We start from the raw sequence: 11,166 nt of genomic DNA on the forward strand, positions 1-11,166 counted from the left end.
GTAGTTCAGACTGGCCACACTTAGACTTGGAACTATTTGTATTCTCGCATCCCAACCCAGTCCTAAGCCCATAAGTCCAACATTGACCCATATGTCCGATATCAATCTATAAAGTCCTCTTCAGACTTATGAAACACATGCAATGACGCTGAATGCAAGACAATCACAGGCCAGTGGGTAGAAAGGCTTTGGACCGAGTAGTGGTGTAAGCATCTTAGTGCTGGGAGGGGTCTCCACATGGTTTCTCCAGCACCCAGGGCTGCATCAGGGTAGGTCCATGTGGCTTCTCCTCAGGGATGTCTCACAGGAAGTCAGAAGAGAGAGAGTCTCTTCTGTCTCCAAGGAGGAAATCCAGGATCCCCAGAATTCTCAGGAGAAGGCCATACACACATAAACACCTCATTGGTTATATTTTGATTGACTGACAGACCGGACTCCACCCCTTCACTCATAATCCTCTCAAGTCTCAAATAGACACCAGTTTATGTTACTATCACACCCAAAAATACAGCAATGGGATCAACGGTTCCAGGGTGGATGGGGGGCATGGGAGGGGAGTGATGAGCACGTAATGACAGGGACAGGAGAATAGCAAGTGATCTAAATTTGATGGTGAGGAGGGTATAGCATTCCTGGTTGTGTTTGATCAATTGAAATGTATCCAAGAGGAATTACTGAAAGGTGAACGATGGGTAAACATGATAGTGGGGCAGGAGGAAAGGAAACAAGGAAAGAATAAGAAAGCAAAAATTACATATATAGGTATAAATATAGATATGTATATATGTAAATATATAAACGTAAAGATAGGTGTATGTGTCTATATATGTGTGTATATACACACACATACATATATGTAAATAAATAATGAAGCAGATGGACTTTGGTCCTCTACTTAAATCTTACCTAAGTACAAGAACGGTTTGTTTGAACAATGTGGCATTGTATGATACTCACCTTCCTGACATGATTGCTGAAGACAAAATGGGTGCATAAGCAAATGTGATGAACAAAGCTGATGGTGCCCGGTTATCAAAAGATATAGCATCTGGGGTCTTAAAGGCTTGAAGTCAAACAAGTGGCCATCCAGCAGGGAAGCAACAAATCCCACATGAAAGAAACAAAGCACTCTGTGCGATCATGAGGTGTCAGCAGGAATAGGTATCAGAAATTTTTTAAATGAGCAATCAAATTGACATGACAGAGCATAGACAAAGTGGAAACACAAAACTCACTTGTAAGGTAATTGGACAGTCCCTCACAAAAGGGCCACATGGAAGGGATGATATATCAAGGGTGCAGTGTAGCACTGATGAAGCACCGGAATATCCTCTAGTTCTTTAATTTTTTTCTTCCCCTTACTATTATAGTTTAGTTGCACCTCATTAATCTTGTGAGGCCTGTATATGTTCATCTGTATAATTAAGGTCGTTCAATGCATGATAAACACTTCAGAAATAGAAATGGGAGTAATAATTCCCTGAGGGCAAGGGAAGAGATGTAGGAAAGGGGAATAAGGGGAACCAATAGCAATGATGACAGTATAGCCCCACTTGAGGGGAGTAAATAACAGAAATGTAGGTAAACAGATACATTGGATGGTGTAAGATATAAATAAATGTTTTAAAAGAAATAACTTTATATCAAGAAGTAATTACATAACAAGAAAACATCCCAGCCCAATCCAACTCAATTCTATAAATCTGATACTAATCCTTAAGCCCATCTTTGAACTCACACAGCCACATACAATGATATAGATAGCAGCAAGATCACACAGACTGGTGGGTGCAAAGTCTCATAGATCTAAGATCTCTGGAAACAGGTTGGGGGGGGGGGCACCAGCAGCTTTCAAGATCAATAGCAGAGAGAAAGAGAAGCTCCCAGCACACTCCTCATAAGAAATCACACCCCTAAGAAGCATCATCAGGCTATGACCTGCTTTACAGGTATGACTTCAACCCTACACCTTTATATATCTTCAAGTTGACAAAAAGTTAGTTAACTCCCACAGGAGACAAACTTATATAAACTTCCTGGACTTAACCAAGAATTTTGAGTTAATGAGACACAGGCCTGAGGTTCAGGACCATGGTTTGCAAGGACACCAATGTCAATTGGGGTAATATAATCCACAAAGACAATGTTCTACTTTATTGAGTAACGAGTGAGTTCTTAATAGGTCAAGAGCAGCCATCTAAGGAGAAACTATTAGTCTCTCCCTATCCGGAGAAAAGAGGAATGAAGAGAATTAAAGATACATTGGAACAATTAATCCATTGGAATAATGAATCATACAAAAACCAGTCTCCATGGCCCAGAGACCAGAAGAACTACATGGTAAATGGTTATCATTACCAATGTCTCTGAAAGGGATCATATGAGAAATAGATTTTAGATAAATTTATAGAATAATGTGGAACAAAACTCAAAATGATAGAAAGTATTAGACTTACTGATCAGATAAAAATCCATTGGAACCCCTGAAACTATTGTTCTTAGTCACCTTTCAGGTCTGGAAATGAACTCACCACATGGTTCAATATTAAACCAAATAATCAGTCAATGAACGTAACAATAGCAGTAGAGTATGCATCCCAAAAACAAACTCATTACCCTAGATTCAATTCTGACCAATAGTGATCTGGTAGGGTAGGGTATAAATGCCCCTGTGGATTTTAGAAACTGTAAATCTTTGGGGGAGTAGAAAGCTTTATCTTTCTCCTGCAGAGCTGCTAGTGGTTTTAAACTGCTGACCTTGGGGTAACAATTGATAAAACCACCACCACCAGTCTCCTCTATAAAAAGATGAACTGTTCACTTTGATCAGTCATATATTCTTTTTAATTTCTACGGAAATCCTGCAAGGCAGAAATTACATGTAATTTATAAACCACATGATCTCCGAAGACAAAGGGGGTGGATAAGCAAATGTGGTGAAGAAAGCTAATGGTGCCCAGCTACAAAAAGATATAGCATCTGGGGTCTTAAAGGCTTGAAGGTAAACAACCGGCCATCTATCTCAGAAGAAAGAAAGCCCACCTGGAAGAAGCACACCAGCCTGTGTGATCACGAGGTGTTGAAGGGATCAGGTATCGGGCATAAAGGAACAAATAATCATATCACTGAGAATTAGGGGCAGTGCAGAGAGGGGACCCAAAGCACATCTGTAGACAACTGGACATCCCCTTACAGAAGAGTCTCAGGGAGAAGATAGTCAGTCAGGGTGCAGTGTAGCAACGATCAAACATACAACTTTCCTCTAGTTCTGAAATGCTTCCTCCCCCCACTACCATGATCTCAATTCTATATTACAAATCTGGCTAGACGAGAGGATGTACACTGGTACAGATAGGAACCAGGAACACAGGGAATAGGAGACAGATGAACCCGTCAGGACCAATGGTTAGAGTGGCGATACCATGAGGGTGGAGGGAAGATGGGGTAAAAAGGGAGAACCATTTACAAAGTTGTACATATAACCTCCTCCCTGGGGGATGGACAACAGAAAAGAGGGTGAAGGGAGATGTCCAACAGTGTGAGACACGATAAAATAATAATAATTTATAAAGTATCAAGGGTTCAAGGGAGGTGGGAGTGGGGAGGGAGGGGAAAATGAGGAGCTGATACCAAAGGCTCAAGTAGAAAGCAAATGGCTTGAGAATGATGAGGGCAACAAATGAACAAATGTGCTTCACACGACATATGTATGGATTGTGATAAGACTTGTATAAGCCACCAAGTAAATGATTTTTTAAAAACCTAAGTCTCAAAAATGATCAGTAACATAGGAAAGGTACACACAGGTTTTAAGTAGAGAAAAGAGATGGCTCGAGCTCTTTCCACTCACAGCCAGTGTACTTGGAAGGGCACTCCGCCAATGGCTGAGAGGGAAGAGATCCCCTTGAAGAGATCACGCTTAGAATTCGTGGAGTAGAAGGTTGCCCATCCCCTATGGTAGTCCTAATTTGTCATCCTTCCCTTCATCATGCTGACTTTCCTCAACACTGCGGGGTGGGGACCCAGAGGTTGCCAAGTCCAGGGCATTTGCGAGGTGCTGAACCGTCAACTCAGAGGCCCAGTTCTAAGAAACACAGCCTGGAGATCAGATGGACCATGATTACTGCCCTGGAGACTGTCTCTCCTAACGGCCACCATCCCGGTGCGATTTCTCATTCAAACTCTGCCCATCACTTGGAGGATGGAGCCCCAGCTCTCCCCAGGGCAGGCTGAGACTCCAGACCTTGAGGGCCAGAGAAGCAAGGGCTGCTAGACCTGCAAAGGCACATCCCTTTGCCAGGCAGCCTTCTGACCTTGCAGATGTTGCTGAGTAACATGGGGAGTGGGCCAACTCTTATTTCCAATGCAAGTGGGAGGGACAAGGCACAGTGAAACCATCCTCTAGGCTGGCCCTTCCCCTATGACTCGTCATCAGCCTAAGCTCAAGGACACAATCCCAAGACCCTGAAGCCCTAGCAGAGTCCTAGGGTTGGGCAGCAGTTGTGAATGAAAGGCCAGCAGCTTTGGTCTGTGGAGCTGCCAGGGTGTAGTAGGGGTGGGTCTGAGGTACTTCATAGCAATCCGGTTGTGAGAGCTAGGGGGCACTGGGAAGTCGCACAATGGAGCCCATGGAGCTACAGCCCAGAATAAGCGGCTCAGGTCTTGGTTTTGGCTGGGAATTGCTAGAAAGCCACTGCTGGTGCTGGTGCTAGGGATGACAGCCCAGGACGGGCATGTACACAGACTTCAGAGGAAACCACCAATGTTGGAGGACCAGGGAGTCTGTTCCAGACACAGTGTGCCTCCGAGAGTCCTGGCGCTGGCTTGTCTTGGCCTAGCACGCACTGCCCAGCTTGTACTTCAGTGCTGCTGGATTATTACAACAGAGTTCTCCTGGCCTACACAGGGAGAGGACTGTGGTCTAGATGCACATATTTTAAAACTGGAGTGTGCCTCAGAGTGATGTCCATCGGGAATATATTATCACTTCCATTTACCATGTCTGATGGGTATGTTTATTGTGCCAACCTGGCCTATGAACAAATGTGGGATTAAGAAGGTTGCAATTTAATTGAAGGCCAAATAGCTAAATGGCTCGGCGAGCCTTGCCTGTCTGTCTCTTGCTCTCTGATGATCAGACCAGTGTGCAGCTACCTTAACTAGCTTCTTGCATCAATTTGCGAGCTACACTACCTTTGGGACACCCAACCCGTGGATGGTGTCACTATAGTTGGCGGTTCCTTCAAGCCCCATTTCGCCACATTGCTGGTGTATATATCACTTGAGCTGGGGACCATGGGACCCGGTCATCTGGCTGACTGTTGGTGACCTGCTCTGTTGTTTGCTGCATGTGGCCGGACTGCCTTTATTGGTCCACAGAAGACTCAGCTGTCTGCTTTTTCCCCTTGCATTCAGCAGCCCCCGTGAACTAAGGACTGCCAGTGTACGAACCGTCTCATGGGAGTGAGTGGAACTGAACCATTTTTGCTGCTCTGTGGACTAATGAGCTGCTTATTTCTTATGTTGTATATATCTTCGGCTGTATATATGCTAGTCTAAGCGGACCCAAATATCAGGCACCTCATTCCACCATAAAAACTGCATTAAAAATGTGCCGGGGGACTGGGCTTATACACGAGTATGTATGGCATATCTATATATGTAAAATCATAAGTGCCCTGCTTTTGTTTCTCTCGAGAACACAGTCTAAATAACTACAGTCCTGGGTTATCTGGCCAGCGCCCTAGGGTAAGGGGCTAGACACAAAATGCATAAAGATTCAAAATGAGAAAAGAAAGCCATATTTGTGTATTATTTGATTACGTATGTAGAGAATTCAACAGGTGGTCAAGACAATTCCAATGATCATGTCTAACAAGTTTGCCAGACACAAAATCCATGCATCAAACAATTATCACTTCGATGTGTCAACTCTAAATTGACTATCGTCCTCTTAAAACTTGATACCAGTTACCTGGTATAAAATTCCTAGGAATAGACGTAACAAAGAAGGTACACGAGTCCTTAGAACAGGTAGTGCTTTATTGAACTTAAGGCATCAAATTTGCAAGCCTTCTGCTGTGTACTTGTGTTATGATTCTCTTCATCCCCTGTAAGATAAGCAGAAGAGTGGGCAACATCCCTTAATTAGCAAAAATTTAATAGATCAATCAGAAAGTCACACAAAGGGCCCTACGAATTTGGTTCTCTGAAATGCAGCTAAATGAGGATTCCTAACCCTTGCAAAGACTAGTAATCTAAGGTACATTTTCAGGCCCATGGCCATATGTTTAAAGACACTCGCTTTTACTTGTGTTATGAAGAAATAAGGTGACTTAAGCACAGAAGTTAAATTCTTTGAGCCGATTTAAAGAAAATTTTAGGAAGACTGAAAAAATAGGCCATGATTTTCGTTGAAAAAAAAAGGACCTAACTAATTGAAATGAAGAACTATTGACATGAAGTAGTATTCAAATTATGTCTTAACTAACATATTAAGGTCACACTTAGAAATGTTAAATAGAAAAAGAGCGAACAACATTCCATACAGTTTGTCTTCTTTGCGCAGATGTGCAAAAATATTTTATTGACATATTTTAAGCTTCTGGGAGTCTAGGTAAAATCGTGTTAGCGTGACTCCTATTTGCATCTTTTGTCCTGGTATATATAAGTCTTCCTATCAATCTGATTCACGCTCAAGAAATTTTCAGTTAGAACAACAAAATTATCATGGGTCGCACTAGTTTGACGCCAATGTGACCACAAAAATCCCTGACAATCCCCATGACAAGCCCATCTACTGAAAGTACAAATGCTCCCTATGGTTGTCTAGGCTGCAATTTTTATGAAAGCTGACTGCCAGGCCTTTCTGCGGCAGTACTGCCCAGCTTTTAGTTGCTCGTTAAATGCAAGCCATTGGCATCGCATAGACCTCTTACCTCCTGCTCATGGACGGAATGACAAAGAGAAGGGAAATGCTAGCATTTCCCACAGACTGCATCAAAATTAAAAAGCAGCTTGGAAAAGCTTTATATTTTGCTGTCTCTAAGAGAACATCACTTTTTGAGAAACAGTTCTGGCAAAATAAACCCAATACTAGTGTGCTGTTCAGGTAGTATGTTAAATAATGCATTTGGGTTGCCTTTGATGTAAAAAAACCTTATGTCCCAAAGTAATAAAATGCATCTATGTTTTAGAATTCAACAATATGACTTCGGCCTAATTTACTCTTGTCCTTGACAGTGTCTGTAAGTCAAATATTTGGTACCTGAAGTACCTTTAAAATAATTCATGTCTGTGAAATGTGTCACTGAAAGGCAGTGTTGTAGAAAACAGCAACACTGTAACTTTCATTCTTAATGAATAACGTACCTGCTTCAAGCATTATACTAGGTTACAGTGTAGTGGGATTCTTTCCTTTACCTTTGGATGAATTCCTTGATCACCGTCAGGCTTGTTGATAACCTTTTCCAGGCTGTCAGTTTCTTGTCCAGCCCCTTCTATAAGTAAATAATTATTACTGTAGGCAATCAGGCATAAATTGGTATTATGAAATGAAGCTGTGTAGGCTCACTCACTCACAGCTATTGAGTCCATCCTACTCACAGCGACCCCACAGGACAGGACAGAACTGCCCCTATGGTTTGCCAAGACTGTTAGTCTTTGGGGCAGTAGAAAGCCTTGTCTTTATCCCCCGGACAGGCTGGCGGTTTTCAACTGTGACACTGGCAGTCAGGAGCCCAAATACAACCGCAATGTTACCAGGGCTTCTTGGAGGCCCACGTAGGAATAAACAGGGGAATTAGATTCCCAAGCATTAGCTCATCCATGACTTTTTCTTTCCCTGAGACTGTTCAGGACAGCTTTATAAAGACAACCTCAATTGTCACTTAATAAGCTAGATAGATATACTTGTATTATTGCACTTATATAATCAAAGCAGTCATTTCTATACATGAATTTCTCTGAGTAGAGATCAAGACAGGTATCCTTCACATTTCCGTTACATCCCAGCACCTATTAGACCCCACAAAACGAGTGACAAGGTCTCTGAAAATAATAACATCCATGCATAAATTGAAGAACATTGTGCAAAACAACTTTTTTGGATTCCAAAAATATACCATGTCATTGTCATGAAAGACAAAGAAAAAGTAAGAAAAACTTCCAGATTAATTGACCAAAGAGACATTTATAAGAGGTATCTGATACGATCCTGGATAACAGATAAAATGCGCCATAAAGCATAATATTGAGACAACTGATGAAACTGGGACAGACTGTACAGTATAAAATATTTTCCCAAGAGTGAATTTCCTGCATTTTGACATTATACTAGGTTTACATAAGACAATATTCTTGTGCTTCAGAAATACTGTATATACCGAACTACATTAGGATGTGTGAACAACCCTAATGCTTTTCCCATACAAGTAGTTCTGTTAATAGTCTGGTGAGGAGAGTGAAAACAAAGCAAACGTGGTAAAACTGAATTTGTAAATCAAGGTAAAGTTCATCTGTACAGGTAAAGCACTATCTGTAGTTTTAGCTTTTCTAAAATTTGGAATTCTTTTCCAAGTAAAACATTAAAACAAAGACTGAACTAGATTAGTCTTCTAACAATATATATTGAAGACTTTAATACTCAGAAAAGCTCTAAAATTTCTCTTATCATCCAGGAGTCATAGTATTCTAGATATGCTCAACCTTGATGCAATGAGTGGCTTCAGAAGCACAGAAGACAAGTTTTCACTAGGGAAATAGTGTATGATATCATGGATTAATTTAATGTAGTTTCTATTTTTTGTTACCGAAGAGCTTAGACATGGGCTTTATCATACAAATAAGCCTTACACGATAAGACTGGTCAAATATTAAACGTGGAAAAACATCTCATATTGTCGAACTGTATGGAGACACAAACTATGCCCTCTTGCCCTCTTACCGAATTAATGTCCAGTGGAACCTAATAGGAGAGATCTCAAATGTTCCTTGCTCCCCCCCTTCACCTTCAGCTGACGAGCAGCCGGAAATTCCTCCACGTGGCCCCGGATAAGCATCTTCTTCAGGGCGTGGGTCAGCGGTGGGTTGCTGGGTCTTGGGAGTACAAATAAGGAGTATAGCCATTAATATTGTGACAGGAACGGAAGGCACATCTATACATACTAGTTGAAAATCACAAATAAAAGGTTTTTCCAAATATTCTTCTCTGTAAATGCACTTACTTATTCACAAATAATCATGATCGTCATGTCACGGGGGCTGCTTCCAGGGACATGGCATCCACATCCAGGACATATCAGAATGCCATTCTCCTTATCATACTATGTCCTTCCTAAGCTTTAGTCTCCATCCATGTTTGGCACGAAGGTTCCTTACACAACAGACATGTATGGCCTCACAGATTTTTCATTTCTCCCGCACCCTGCCACCAAACAGAATTCTGCCAATGTAAATAGGATGCTAAAGACACTCACAGGACCAGCTTCCGGGTTAGCACGTGTCTGACCATTTCCAGGTCTTCCTCGGCCTCGGCCTTGGCCTCGCTTGCGTTTCGGCATTCTTCGCTCTAAAAGTAGAAAATGGGGTACCGAGAGAATGAACAGTAAGGGCTCTGAAACGCTTTCTAGGGACAGTGAGTGATTCTACCCTTTGGGCACCTGTGACTATTTCGACAAGGAATCCTAAGGGAATCACTGTCTGCTTTCCAATCCCATGCAAAAAGGCTGTCTGCAAATCCCTCTATTTCTTTCACAGCCGATTTGGTCCGTGACTCACCCTCACCTACTTGACCAGAAACCAGCAGCCTTTCCTAAGGGTACCGGTTTCCCAATAGGGGGCTCCATGATGAAGCGACTTTTGCTGAAAACCAGCCCGCTCCCCTGCCCAGGTGCCCACTGAAGACTCGGGAACGGGGGCTCTGGGCTGGGTGCCAGGTGCCCCGGGTCCCAGAAACCTCCACTAGAGCTCCCAAGAACTGCCCCCACCTTCCAATCCACCCTTCTCCTCCACAGCCCGACCGCCTTCCCTCCCTGGGGGCCGCCACTCCCCACAGGGCCCCGGTGGTGCTAAGCCTGGGACAGCAAACATGGACCACATGGGAAGACTTGCCCCCTTCAAAGGCACAAACCCCGTGGACCTGACCCGGGAGTCTCTGGCGCTCACACTCCCTCTCTTAGGAGCCCTGAGCCCTGAGGGGCACTCCTACCCGCTGAATCTGAGATCCGGAGAGCCACGGGTTTGGACGCCCCCGTCTGAGGCGGGCACAGCATCACAATGGCACAACCAGTGGTCAGCACAGAGGGGGCACACGTGGGCAAGCACAGGGACGCTCAGGCCAAGTGCTGTGACGTGTCCCACCCCCAGGCCCCGCCCTCTCCCACTGAGCTCCCTAGGGCTTTGAAGGCTGTGCTCTGTCTGCAGTTCCAGCTGCCCCCAGCGATCAGACACCTCCACACATGCCCCTCGGTTCAGTGCCATCTTTACCTAACGCAACTCCGCCCCTCCACTGCGCACATCTCCCCCGGTCCTGGCCCCTCCACAGACCGCTAGAGCCACGGCGCACAGAGGCTCCGGGGATCTTCCTCCTGGAAACTGCGGGCGGACCTGCCCGAAGCCCGCGGGTCCCCGTGTCACACCTCCTCACACTTAAACTCGATACCTGCCAAAGATGAATAAAACTCTTCTTTAAAATGTTCCACGCTCTTTCTTAATGGAAGTCCTCATGAAATAGTCTTTGAATTATGTCTTAACTAACATGTTAAGGTTACACTTAGAAACGTTAAAGTATATAGAAAAAGAGTGAAAAGCATTCCATATGGTTTGTCTTTTTTGTGCAAACGTGCCAAAATATTTTATTGACATAGTTTAAGCTTCATGGAGTCTAGGTTAAATCATGTTTGCATCTTATGTCCTGGTATATGTAAGTCTTCCTATCAATCCGTTTCATGTTCAAGAAAGTTTCAGTTAGAACAGCAAAATTATCTCTGGTTGCACAAGTTTGAAGCCATCATGACTATCAAAATCTGTGGGAAACAGAAGGATTTCTCCCAAGATGTTTCCCCCAAATATATCCCAAACATAGCTACTTGCTACATGTGGCAAATGACTGTAAACTTGGAAGTCAACAGAAGTAGGTCAGGGGTTATTCTCCCTAAGGGTTATCAG

General features: G+C 43.4%; 1 long non-coding RNA gene across 1 annotated transcript; it reads right to left on the reverse strand.

Moving 5' to 3' along the window:
* Nucleotides 1-6,039: 6,039 nt before the first annotated feature.
* Nucleotides 6,040-9,081, reverse strand: LOC123521471. Its single transcript, XR_006679912.1, has 3 exons — nucleotides 8,945-9,081; nucleotides 7,423-7,499; nucleotides 6,040-6,110 (listed from the first exon to the last, which is right to left on the reverse strand). It is a non-coding gene; the product is annotated as an uncharacterized LOC123521471 (long non-coding RNA).
* Between the last annotated feature and the right edge of the window lie 2,085 nt (nucleotides 9,082-11,166).

The sequence above is a fragment of the Echinops telfairi genome, unplaced genomic scaffold, assembly GCF_000313985.2.
Source record: "Echinops telfairi isolate 266 unplaced genomic scaffold, ASM31398v2 ScPeMD7_19;HRSCAF=73, whole genome shotgun sequence".
Lineage (NCBI taxonomy): Eukaryota > Metazoa > Chordata > Mammalia > Afrosoricida > Tenrecidae > Echinops > Echinops telfairi.